A 14,204-nucleotide genomic window follows, 5' to 3' on the forward strand; every position below is an offset into this window, starting at 1 on the left:
TGTGTGTGTGTGTGTGTGTGTGTGTGTGTGTGTGTGTGTGTGTGTGTGTGTACGTGTGTGCAGACGCATGCATGGACATGCATATTCATGCTACATGTGGAGTACTAGCTTTCCTTACATATATAAAGTAATGAAAGGTAGCACTGTGTAATAAACCCAGAAAGATAGTTTGGAGCCAGGTTGCAAAGGGGTTTTTTAAGTCCAAGGAGGAGTTTTTATTGCTTGTAGAGCATAGGGAGCCATATTGCAGTGGTAGAATGTAGGAACAGGGTATTCAGGGCCAAACACTGTAATCTCTTAAAGAACATGAGAAAATCAAGGTTCTGCTGCCCTGCTGATATGATGTGGCTCTAAGTCTGCTGTAGCAGTGCCTAACAATTCAGATGTCCATGAAGGGGAGATGGGATAAGGTGACTGTCAGAGAGATTAAAGAACAGACACTGGTGTGTTAAACTGGGGCTAAATCAGAGTTTCATAAATCTCTCAGCCACAAGGAGGCTGAAGACTTTGCCTCTGAAATCCCAGGGATGAGGGCTGTCACACTATCCATCACTCTCCATGTGTTTAATGTTCAGTTATGGAGAGGGACTCCATTTTAATTGAATACCAAGGGAAGAGTCTGGTGGACAATCAGTTATTGATTTAAGGTCTTACCGAACTGTGTATTGTATGTGTCAGGAAGAAAGATGGAGGATCTGTCCTTGCAAGCAACAGAAGTGATCTTTTAATCAAAAGATACATGGAAAATGTCCTTTAGCTGCCCCCAAATGCAGCCGTACTGCTCAGTGATGCTCTCACCTCAGGCACCTTCCAGATTCCTATACATCCTGAGAAACATCATGGATGATGGATGAATGTCTTGAAGGATACACTGTCATTTAAAGGTGAATGGAAACTAATTGACTCCTGATTTTGGAGCCAGGAGGCTTGGGTTCCAGTCTGAAATGATGACTTAGGCAAGTCTCTTTACCTCCTGACCCTCAGTTTACTTATCTGTAAAAAGTAAAGATCAGAGGATGTTAGGTAAAACAGTGGTGGACGGACCTGGTGTCAGGAAGATCTAAGTTCAGATCTGGCCTCAGACTCTTATCTGCCTCAATTTCCTCATCTGTAAAATGAGCAAAATAATAGCAGCTATTTCACAAAGTTGGTGTGAGGCTAAAATGACATAAAATTTGTAAAATTTTGTAAAATTTATAAAATTTGTAAAGTGCTTGGCCAACCATAAAGCTCTGTATTAATGCTAACTATTATTATTATTATTATTATTATTTTTAAACACCACCTGTCCAATAATAACAACTGACATTTAAATACTGCTGTAAGGTTTTTCCAATTACTATGAAAACATGATTTCATTTACCTTTGCAGGGTTCTTTGAAAGGAAGATGCTTTATAAACTTTAAATCATTAGAAAAGTGAGCTATCCTTACTTAGGGAAATCATAGGTCATTGACTGGAGCAATAACTCCAGACTTTCTCATTCTGAGTTCTACTAATCTCAGAAACAAAGGATTATAGATTTAAAGTTGGAAAAGATCTTAGAGGTCACTTAGTCCAGTTCCCTCATTTGACAGATGAGGAAAGTGAGGCCCAGAAAAGATACAGAACTTTTTCAAGGTTAAACAGATTGGGAGTATCTAAGTATTCTTACTCCTAATCCCAGGCTCTTTGTACTACACCACAATATCTCCCTCCCCTTTGCATTCTCCATTTTCCCTTACCACCCCATTGACTTCTTACCTCATTCAAATCTAGTTTTCAGTCCCATCACTCTACTGAGACTATTTTCTCCAGTATCAGCAATAGTCTTGCTATACCTGATAGCCTAATTCCCTTTGAGCATTCTGCAGATTTTGACTCTGTAGGCCACACTCTTCTCTGTAGCACTCTTTCCTCGGGTGCTTGCCATGAGATTTTTCTTCAGTGTACAAAACTACCAACAGTCTCTCAAGGAGCAGACTATTTTAACTCTTTACCTCAATATTAGTTTAATTATTTGTACAAAAGTACATTAAATTAAGCTACGTACTCCCTCCTCTCAGTAAAAGGGTGGTAGACTATAGGTATAGAATACTGCATATGATACCAGACTTGATTATTGTGTCCATGGTTCTTGATTAAATGTTTTTATTTGTTGAAAGGGAAGGTTTGCTGGAAAGACTTACATGAACTGATACCAAGTGAAATGAACAGAACCAGGAGAACTTGTACGTAGTAACAGCAACATTACGTGATGATCAACTATGAATGACTTAGCTCTTCTTGGAAATACAATGATCTAGGGCAGCTAGGTGGCGCAGTGGATAGAGCACCGGCCCTGAAGTCAGGAGGACCTGAGTTCAAATCCAGCCTCAGACCAGACACTTGACACTTACTAGCTATGTGACTCAGGGCAAATCACTTAACCCCAATTGTCTAAAAAAAAAAAAAAAAAAATACAATGATCCAAGACAATTCCAAAAGATTCATGATGGAAAATGCTATCCACATCCAGAGAAGGAACTGATGGAGTCTGAATGCAGATTGAAGCATGCCATTTTCACTTTCTTTATTTTTTCATAGCTTCTCTTTTTCTTCTGTTTCTTCCTTTACAACATGACTAATATGGAAATATGTTTTACATGATTGCATATATATAACTTATATCAAATTGCTTACTGTCTTAGGGAGGTGGGAGGGGAGGGATGGAGAAAATTTGGAATTCAAAGTTTTTTTTTTTGGTGAGGCAGTTGGAGTTAAGTGACTTGCCCAGAATCACACAGCTAGTGAGTGTTATATGTCTGAGACTGGATTTGAACTCAGGTCCTCCTGACTCCAGAACCAATGCTCTATCCACTGCACCACCTAGCTGCCCCAGAATTCAAAATTTTATTTTAAAAATTGTTAAAATTGTCTTTACGTGTAATTGGAAAAAATAAAAAAAAAAAAGTAAGGTTTGATGTGTTGAGGGGAAACATGGGGAAATAACTGTTGTGTAAAAACAAAAAGCATAAATAAAATATTTTATATGGTAGTCTACAATCATTCAAACCTTTGGTATGGACTCATTGTTTAACTGAAGTAGGGAAGCTATGTATTTCTAAAGAATGTACACTAGTACCTAGTATAGGGACCTCTGTTTTCTTTTCAAGTCTAGTTTTATACCAAACAGTAGGCATGGTTACAAAGAGTGGATCTTTAGAGATACTGGCAAATTTCAAGCCACTGAGTAACTAAAGTGTTGTAGAAAATACAGTCAAACTGTTCCAAGGCAATGGTTTCCAACCTGTGGGCCCTGTGCCCCTGGTGGACTATGAAGTTATTGCAAGTGATTCTTTTTTTTAATTTAATTTAATTTAATTTTTTTTTTAATTTTTAGGCAGTTGGGGTTAAGTTGCCCAGGGTCACACAGCTAGTAAGTGTCAAGTGTTTGTTCTGAGGTAGGATTTGAACGCAAGTCCTCCTGACTTCAGGGCCGGTGCTCTATCCACTGTGCCACCTAGCTGCCACCACAGATTCGTAATTCTATGTGTCCACCGGGCTTCCCTAAATGTTGCCAAGTAGTTCCCACCATCTCATGAAATCACATAGAATAGTACAGTGAATAAGTAAACATAGCTCTGCATTTACAATTGGTACTATGTGCATGGCAGCCCATGTGTTACAGGGATTTTTAGATAGCTCTGGAATGCCCGTGCCATATCTCAGGGAGACTACAATGCCAGCTTGGTGGTGAGTAGAAGGGCAGCTATGACCCAGCACTCACTCTTTTGCTTTCCTATCTTTAAGAAGATTATTGGACTAGAATTACATCTTTCTTGTGTCAGATGTGTGCAGTATAGGGGTATGTGTTTTCTGTTGGGGATCAGGTTAAAAAACACTTTCCCAGGCTGCTAAGAGAATGAGAGTAGCATTTAGTTTAATCTTAGTCAGTTTATCTCCCCTCCCAACAAATGCTTATTACACAAAAGATAGAGATAGTGAGTAAACAGATTTCTCCAGGCAAGAAGTAAAACAGTAATCAAAGAAGCCATACAACTTAGTTTAGACCAGCTGTTCTCACACTGTGGTCCATGGACTCCTAGGGGTCTCCAAAACTTTTCAGGGAGTCTTTGAGGTCAAAACTACTTTCAAAATACACTAAGATATCATTTGTTTATCAAAATACTCCTCCTTTTTCCACCTACATTTCTGTGTGAGACAGGATTTTCTCCAACCAAAACAGTATGTCACAACAGGTTGATTGCAGAGGTAGATACGAGAAACCAGCTATCTTTGATTAAGGCAGATATTTTTGAGGCAATTGGGGTTAAGTAACTTGCTCAGGGTCACACAGCTAGTAAGTGTCTGAGGTTGGATTTGAACTCATGTCCTCCTGCCTTCAGGGCCAGTGCTCTATCCACTGCACCACCTAGTTGCCCTCATTAAGGCAGATATTAAAGAGATCTGCAAAAATATGCAAAACAATGCCACTCCTTACTAATTAGCTTTATTTTGGAAAATATAGTTATTTTCATAAAAATATGATTTATTGTTATTTTAATGAATTAATAAATACATATTTTAAATTTTATCTGTTTTAATTTCTATTGTGGTAACTATTAATAGATATAACTGACATGAACAAAGCTCTTTGGAATCCCCAATAATTTCTAAGAATGTAAAGATTCCTTTGATAATGTTTACAAGTATAAAGGAGTCCTAAGACCAAAGTCTGAGAATCACTGGTGTAGGCATTAGTATACACAAGACGCAGGGGTGGGGAACCTGTGACCTTGAGGCCTTTTGTGGCCCTCTAGGTCCTCAAGAGTGGCCCTTTGACTGAATCCAACTGGAAAGGGCCGCACTTGAGGACCTAGAGGGTCACACGTGGCCTCGAGGTCGCTTGTTCCCCACCCTTGCACAAAAGTAAAGGGGTCTGCAACTCAGGAGTGAGAAGAAATATCATTTCACCTGGGGAGAAAATGATATTATCTAAGATGTCTATTCTTAGCAGTCTCTGGGGGTGTAGGTACTGAGAATCAAGGAAGCCAGCTCCTTCCCAAATGACTATGTCTCCAGTCCCAATTCAGAGCCTGCCCCCTTACCTCTCTTTGGGTGATTTCTCTCTCCTTCACTTTTCTCAGGAGTCTCTCTGCCAATCAGGAGTCCCTACCTGTGCTTTAGGGGACTGCCAAAGCCAGTGGGTAAGGGTAAGGGTTGCAAACTCAGCAAATGATATTGCATATATATGTATATATATACACATATATGTTACAGTTTTGAAATGCATGGAGATGCTTTGTGATTAATAAATTACAAACTAATTTAAACGTGTTATTTGAATTCATAGTAGCTTTTTGGTCCTCTTGTATCTCCTTAAGCAATAGATACCAATAGAGTCATTACTGTGATTTAGGGGTCTGTGAATTTTCTATCCTTCCCAAAAAATTTAGAGATTACAAAGTGTTTTCCCCCACCTCACCCCACCCCAGCCACCCCTGTAAAATAGGACAGTACCTTATGGCCATCTAGGCCAACCCCTACCTGAGCAAGAATATTCTTTATAACATACCATTTTAAGTTTGCAAAGCCCTCTACATATGTTATCTCATTGGATCCTCAGAACAACCCTACAAAATAGGTGCTGTTATCATCTTTCATTTTACAGATGAAGAAACTGGGGCAGAATGCTTAAACGGCTTGCTTTAAACTCAGGTCTTCCTGATTCCAAATCCTAGTCTCTATCCACTGCCTGAAGAGAATGACTTAGACACATTCCTTGTAGTTCTAACCAAAAACTATTTAAAATAAGCTGAGATACCCAGTCATAACTCAGGGTACCATTTGCTTAATATTTAATGTACCATGAATTCACCATGATCTATGTCAGTACAACTTGAAACAACATATACTACTTATTTTATAAACAACTTAATTTACTACTATCAACTCCACCAAAAAAACACAAAACAAAACAAAAAAAACAAAACATAGCTCCTACTCTCAAAGGAGTTTGCCATTCTCAAGGGATTCCCCCTTAGAGGAAGCAAAACACCTTGAATTACAATTAGCAAATAGATCAGAAACAATAGACCATCAAACCCAGGCGTGCCCCAAGAAACGGAGGTGCTGAAGATGAATACTTGATCACATAAAGGCCTGTTTTCATCCAGTGGGATACTAAATGAGAATTTGCAACAAGGAGTTCATCTCAGAGGAGAAGCTGATGGCCTTCGCCATGTTCTGAACCTTCATGAAGTTCTTAATCTCACCCTCACATGTTTCCATGACCTTACAGTTGGTTTGTTGAGAAGGAGGCAATGTGACATAGTGGAAAGAACTCTGGATTGGAAGTTGGCAGAATGAGTGTTGGTCCCCAGTTCTGCGACCTAGAGCTAACATTTCTGTAGGGGTTTGAGGTTTGCAAAGCTCTTCACATATATTATCTCATTTGATTTGATCCTTCTCCCTCCCCCAACCAGGGGTGTGGTGGAGCCAGCTCAAATTCGAGATTTTCAAATTTTCAGTGTGAACATTTACCTCAGAAATCAGCAAACACTACAAATCAGGGCTTGACGTATCTTTATCAAGATATCTTGATAGAGATTTGTCTTTTTTGTTGCTTTTGATTGTCCAGACTTAAGAAAGCGAGGGAGAGAATTCACTAAGAATGTCCTGCAGACGTTTTTTGGGGGGACAGTTTTTAAACATTCATCAGCACACCCTATGTTACAATCATCATGTGACACAGGCACTGTCATTGTCTCCATTTTACAAATGATAAAACTGAGTCAGAGAGAGGTTAAGTGACCTGCCCAGAATTACATAGCTATTAAGAGTCTGAGGCAGGATTCAAGCTCAGGTCTTCCCAAATCCAAAGCCAGCCCTCTGTGTCACCTAATTACAGGCTTGCTGGTTGACTGGTTGGCTGGTTGTTGCCTTCTCATGTGCAAAATAAGGAGTTTGAACTACATTATTTATACTATCCTTTCCTTTCCTCTCACTCTTTAAACATATTTTATTGATATCTTTCTTTTTACATAACCTGAATTCCTTTTACATCTTCCCTCTTCCTCTATCTCTGTCCATCTCTCTGTCATTATCTCTCTCTGCTCTGTCTCTCTTTTTCCCAGAGAGTCATCCCTAATTACAAAGTTAAAGGAAAAAAATGAAAAAAGGGCAAAAAAAGAAAAAAATTCAGCAAAACTGATCAGTACCTCAAAAAATCTGACATTATATGAAATGTTTCATACAAAGGAATGAGAGGGGGGGTTTTTCTCATATCTTTTCTTTGGGGCCAAGGTTGTTCTTTGTAATCTTTGCAACATATACTTTCTTCTCACTCTCTTCTAAACTTTCACTCCTTATCTTAACTGCCAAAAAAACTTGATCTTTTCTCAATCCTCATTTTTTTAGCCTTTCTGTAGCAGGTGATACTATTGCTTACCTTCTCCTACTATACTCTCTCCTCTCTGGTTTTTGTGACACTGTCTTGCTTCTCTTCTTACCTATTTGACTTCTCAAACTTTTTGTTGGCTTTTCATCCTTGTTATATTCTCGAACCATGGGAATTGTTGTTCTACAATTTCAGTCATGTCCAACTCTTCGTGACTCCATTTAGGATTTTCTTAGCTAAGATACTAGAATAGTCTGCCATTTCCTTCCCCAGCCCATTTCACAGATGAGGAAACTGAGGCAAAGAGGGTTAAGTGACTTGCCCAGGGTCATACAACTAGGAAGTGTCTGAGGCCAGATTTGATTTAAAAAAGATGAGTCTTCCTGACTCCAGGCCCAGCACCCTATCCACTGTGCCACTTAATTGCCCTTAACTGTGAGTAGCCTACAATAATTTTTTGAAAAAGAAAGAAAGGGGGGGGATAATCTCAATCAGTATGGAGAATAAGGCAAATTTTGTGATGATCTGCATTGAGTATGAGATGTTTGTATTTCTGTCACAGCTAGTAACTTTTACCTGTGTAATAAGTATAGGCTGATTTCCTTCGTTTTGAAGAAGGTGAGGGGACCCAATGAACACCTTAACTTTCCAGGTTGTTGGGGACTATGAAATGCTCCCATGGGAAAGAGAAGAAGAGTGTCATTAGGGAGAAGAGGAATCTGAGGCAGAGGAGGATAGACTTGACCCTTGTCAGAAAGTTGAAGAGTAAAAGAATGTTACACGTTGGAGAGGGGTAGAAAAAGAACAGCTGTGCTCTTGGCGGATTTGAGGCTAGTCCAGAAGAGGAGGGAGCAGCTACCTGTCTTCACTTCCAGTGGCTCACTACCACCTCAAGAAGCAAATACAAAATCCTCTAGTGTTCAAAGTCCTTCATAACCTAGTACCCACCCTACTTCCAGTCTTCTTACACCCCATATAGTCTCCTGTCTAGTGCCACTGGCTTCCGTGATGTTCCCCAAACAATATGCCGTCTTCTTGTCCCCCATACCTGTAAATGCTCTCCCTTTTTATCTCCATCTCCTGGTTTCCCTGGCTTCCTTCAAGTTCTGATTAAAACCCCACCTTTTACATGAAGCCTTTCCTAATCCCTCTTAATTCTAGCACCAACCCTGTCTTAATTATTTCTTATTTGTTTCATACATAGCTTGTTTGTACATATGTTTGCATGTTCTTTAGATTATGAGTTCTTTGAGGTCAGGAACTGTCTCTTGCCTCTTTTTGTACCCACACATAGCAGGCATTTTAATAATGCTTATTGACAAGGACTGATGAAAGGATGATACAATAGAAGCATGGTCTTGTTATTAAGCAGCGGCATTGGGGAGGGTTTTTTTTTTAAGAGTAGAGTGGTCTGGGGCAGCTAGGTGGTGCAGTGGATAGAGCACTAGCCCTGAAATCAGGAGGACCTGAGTTCATAATCCAGCCTCAGACCAAACACTTACTAGCTGTGTGACCCTGGGCAAGTCACTTAACCTCAACTGCCTAAAAACAAAAACAAAAACAAAAACAAAATGAAAACAAAGGAACAGAAAGTGTCACCTGGATTAGGGCAATGTCTTTCAAAGTCTACCTCTGTACTTTTGGACATATCATTTCCTTCATTCAAAATGTCTACCCTGGTTTCAGAACCTGAATCCTACTCATTTCAAGAATTGACATAATTTCCACTTCTTTGCTTAAACTATTTCAGCCCACTCTTATTTCTCCCTTCTCTGAACGTCTGCTGTGCTTGCAGTCAAGATTTGGAAATACGGAGTTGGCGATTGTTATATTTTACTTTTGATAGGCCACATAAAACATGAGTATTTCTGAATTGAATTCAGTGTAATGAATAATGAAAGACAGTTAAGTAAATCGGTATTACAAAAACATTAAAGAAACAAGTATTAGCAAAGAGAAGGCAAGATTATTTCTATTTGTAGATGACATGACACTTTGCTTAGAAAAACCTAGATAATACTGGTTGATTGATGTAAATACAATTATAAAATAGTTTTCAAAGAAATAAAAGAAGACTGGAAGTGAATAGAATTTTTAATTAGGGAATGTTTATGGAAATTTTTAAAACTATGAATAAATGTGATTTGGCATTACAAGATCTCAAATCATATTATAAATCATTCACTATAAAAATATACTTGAAAAATATATTTCTAGAGCAAGAGATGAAAAAGACCAAAGACATATTGACTACATAGAAGCCTTCCGATGTTATCTCATGAATGCTTTCTTTGAAGATAGAATTGGAAGGCACTGGATATTTGTGCAATTACTCCCCAAAAAAGACCCCACATAAATTAACTATATTTTAATAGTTAGGAAATGTCATTACTGATGTGAGAAGAATTCCTGAAGCAACTGTGTATTTACAATTGAACCATCACCTTGTTAGAGCAAAGATCAAAATTTATATGCAACTAGAAAAAAGAATAAAAATTAGAAAAAATATCTGATATGCAATTAAACAACTTCATTCTGCCCTATTCAAGCAAAATAGTGATAACAGAAAATGGGAAATGGCTATAGGAAAGGACAGTGACACCATTTATAACAGTTTCACATAAAAGTTTAACTAGTATAAACCAATTCTTATGAGACCAAAAGAGCCTAAAATTCACTTCAGTCAGTAAACATTTAATCTACTTGCCAAGCTGAGAGGTATGACAGCCAAGGTTAACATAAGTTTGGAATACAGACACTTGTTTGTGAAACCTTGTGTTGAAAGATAGGGGAAGATTAAGAACCCTATTGCTTCGTAAAATATCAAAAAGCAGGGGAAGGAAAAACAAGTCAAAGAAGAGCCAACTGAACAAAATCTTCTTGAGAATATTTAAGGATGAAAATGGAAATAGACTATCTTGCAGATGAAAGATGGAAAAGATCTGCAAAGATTATTATAACTAAGTTTTTTTTTCTCCATCAGAGCCAGTGGAGCCAACACATTAGACTCCATCACAATTCTGATTATGACTCTCAAGTAAGTGGAAATGGCATTGAAGAGAACAAAGATCAGATATGCAGCTGAATGAGACCAAGTGTATATAGAAGAAGTCCATACCTGAGCTGACACAATTTTGAAGGCATTGAAAGACTGCTCCTCCCAGTATCTGAATGAGAGAAAATAGTACCATTTATTCAACCATCCTCCAACAGTTGAGTACATGGTTCAGTTCCAAGATTTTCCTACACTAAATAATACTGCTAAGAATATTTTTACATAGATAAGTCTTTTTAAAAACTTATCTATTGCATCCTTGGTAAATAAATCTAATTGTGTAATTGCTAGGGCTAAGAGTATGAAAAATTTTGAAATTTTCCTTGCATAATTTTAAATCATGTTCCATAATAGCTGGACCAATTCACAGCTTCATCATTAATTAAGTGTGAATTAAGTGTGTCTGTTTTCTCACATACCTACATGCAATGAGATTTTTCTATCTTTATCTTTGTGAATTTGATAGGTGTACAATGACACCTCAGAGTTGTTTTAGTTTGCATTTCTCTGATTCTTAAAACTGCTGTTGGTTTTATGGATTCATTTTTGTATCCTGTTATATTGCAGAAGCCCTTAATTTTTGTGATTCATTTTTTGTTAATTCTCTGGAATTTATCTACTAAGTCATAAACAAGTTGTAAACTGTGTTGGCAAAATGAGTTAATATATCAAGAGTTCTCTTCACTGACAAAATCACAAATCCTTCACATATTGCTTTATTATCTATGGTACCTTTAACAACAATTAGTTTCCCTACTGCCTCTCTTGGTGCTATCTGTTTGCTGTTGCATTATCTGAAATAATGATTGCAATTGTTATCTTTTTGGATCCAGATGAAGAATAATGAATTTTATTCTAACCCTAGTCTTTGACTCTGTCTGAGTTCTTATTCTTTACATGTGTTTCTTGGAAGCAGGAAATTGTTGGGATTTATTGTCTAATCCATTCTCTAATTCACTTCTTTTTTCATTAGTGAATTTGTCTCATTAAGTTTCAAGGGTAAAATTGTTATCTAATTTTATCATTACAGTATTAGATCCTTGTTAGATTATATTTTTTCTTTTTATAAACACCAGATAACATACTGATTGGTTTTTACCAGTCTAATATTTATTCTCTGAACAAACACTTGGTTGTTGTTGCTCAGTCATTTCAATCATGTCCAACTCTTCATGACTCCTTTCGAGGTTTTCTTCGCAAAGATACTGGAGTGGTTTGCCATTTCCTTCTCCAGCTCATTTTACAGGTAAGGAAAATGAGGCAAATAAGGTTTAGTGACTTGTCCAGGGTCATATGGCTAGCTGGATTTGAACTCAGGTCTTCCTGACTCCAGGTCTGGTACTCTATCCATTATACCACCTAACTGCCAAGAAACATTGAGATATCCATTATTTCTGCCCATATCAGACACAGACATGTTACTTGTAACAATACAATCTTAACCAGCCACCTATCCTTCTTGCTCACACCACCCAAGGAGATTTCTGAATGGGAATCTTAGAAAATATGCATAGTCATCAGGCTCTCATGTGACTTACACCATCTCTATGTATAGTCAAGTAGTGAATTTCAAAGGGAAAGAGGCTGCTAAGTAAAGATGATAGGGGGAAAACCCAGCAATAAGGAACAAGAAACTTGTCTATTCCTTTTCCAGGCCCAGGATGTTAAGGGTAGGAGAAGAGAAGATCAGAAAAGGTACATCCAGTACTGAAGAGGTTGACCAGGGATGCAGTGTCATCAGTGGAGAGCAGGGCAAGATTGTTTATATCAGGATTTTTCATCTAGCAACAGAATGAAGCATCATATTTTACCCTAGTGCTCTCCAAAGAATTGGGACTACATGATGTCTGTATATATGAAGAACATATATTTGTATATATTTGGAGGTGGTAGCAAGGAACCAGGGAAATAGGTTGAATTGGTTAAATTGTGTCCTAACATGATCACCCGTCCTAACAAACAGCAAGAATGGCTCTAAGCCAGAAATTTTTTTCAAGGAGTCACCTGGGAGATTTGGTCCAGACATATGGAGGCAAGATGGAAGTCATCAGAATTTCTCGAAGGGACTTTTGGAAGTGGTAGTTGAGAAGGCAGAGGATATTATCTGTGTATCAAAGGTTATATTGCCGGGAAAGTGGAATAGTTGTGTGCCTGTGGGTGTAGAAGCATAAAGTTGCTTAGCAGTTACTGGTTGAATTCTAAGTGACCAAGAGAGTGTTTGTGTTGAACACTTGGGAATCTGTGAGTCAGTTCATAGAGAGGGAGAACAGAGGTTAAGAGTTAGCTCAGGGTGAGGGCATTTAATGAATGCTACAATGCACACTAGGACAAAACAGATGAATTGCTTTGCCTCCCCGCCACCACCATCTTTTCATTCTACCCTCATACAAAACCTATATACTAACTTGGAAAAACAGTGACAAGAGGCAGATAACCAATTTTGCTTTCATAGCCTTTATAACCACCAAGTGGCATTGGTAAACAAGGCAAGCTAAGCTGTCAATCACTCCCTGAGCCAAAGCAGCATTCTGAATTAGTCCAAGCAACCCAATCACTGCTTCCTTTCTGTAGGCAGAGTTTCTCAGCAACTTACTCCCCCTCCTTTAAGGAGACATGACTATCTTTTCAAACTCATTGTGCCAAAATAGCTGCCCCCACCATGGTCTCTATTATGTCTTTTACTGGCTCAAATTTAGTAATATTTCTGGGTCTTTGTCTTTTGCTAAGATTGCTGAAGTCCACTACCAGTCTTCCTACTCCCAATGGCTCTGTAAGGATTCCAGCCTAGGTCAGTTAGGCAAAATATCTCTGGGAATGAGAATCCTATCAGATTGCATGCCATCTTAGGGAGAGGAGAGGGGAAGGAGGGGGAGAAAATTTAAAACTCAAAATCTCATGGAAGTAAATGTTGAAAACTAAAAATAAATAAATTAATTAATTTAAAAAAAAAAGAGACGAGAATCCACCACCGTCTTATCTTATGTCTAGATCAGAGTAATAGGTAAAACACAACAAAGGGATTGGATTTATGTTGACCAAAATTTTTATTACATTTAATGGCTTAGAAGGGAAAATAAGACAGAGAACAAATCCTGATACTTCCTGAGCCTAGAAGAAAGCAGGAGATATAAACTGAGTAAATAGTCCAGAGGGACATTCAGGTCTCTCTAAGGAGAGGGAAGGAGGGTGGAGTAGAAGTGTGTTATTGGCTCTCCCTCTGATCTGCACACAATTAGCAATGCATAGGACTTGTAGTCACTTGGATCATCATCTCTACCCCAGCTCTTGATTCGTCATAGCCACTCACAATAACTATACACAATATTTTTCAAAAGAAAGAAATCTCTTACTTTGTTCTTCATACACTCTGAGTCTCTGCTGAGAATACTTTGCTGAGTCACATCTCCTATCTGTAATGGCCTCTTACTTTGTCCCACTTGCCTTGCTTAATGTTCCATTTATTCAAAAGCCCCTTTACCCAAGGTCTAATGCCTGGAGTTGAGTTTGGGATCCTGGATATTGTCTGTCCAGTGGATCAGTTTCTTGCTTCCAAAATTCTCTGCCCTTGCAAGTGTGGTCAAGCCAGGGTTATACCCTTATCTGAACCAGACATTTTCTGAGCTTTTCCATATTTGTTCTGAGTGGGTCCAGTGGGCTCTAGAAAATTAGGTATAAGTGTTTGTAATTAATAATTTCATGACACTAGTCCAGTGAAACCACAACAATGCTTATGAGCATGTGAGCAAAAAGTTGGAACAGAAGCTGTGTAAGAGTCATGTTGCTAAGTTG

The sequence above is a fragment of the Vombatus ursinus genome, unplaced genomic scaffold, assembly GCF_900497805.2.
Source record: "Vombatus ursinus unplaced genomic scaffold, bare-nosed wombat genome assembly UNPS02014778.1, whole genome shotgun sequence".
NCBI classification, from domain to species: Eukaryota; Metazoa; Chordata; class Mammalia; order Diprotodontia; family Vombatidae; genus Vombatus; species Vombatus ursinus.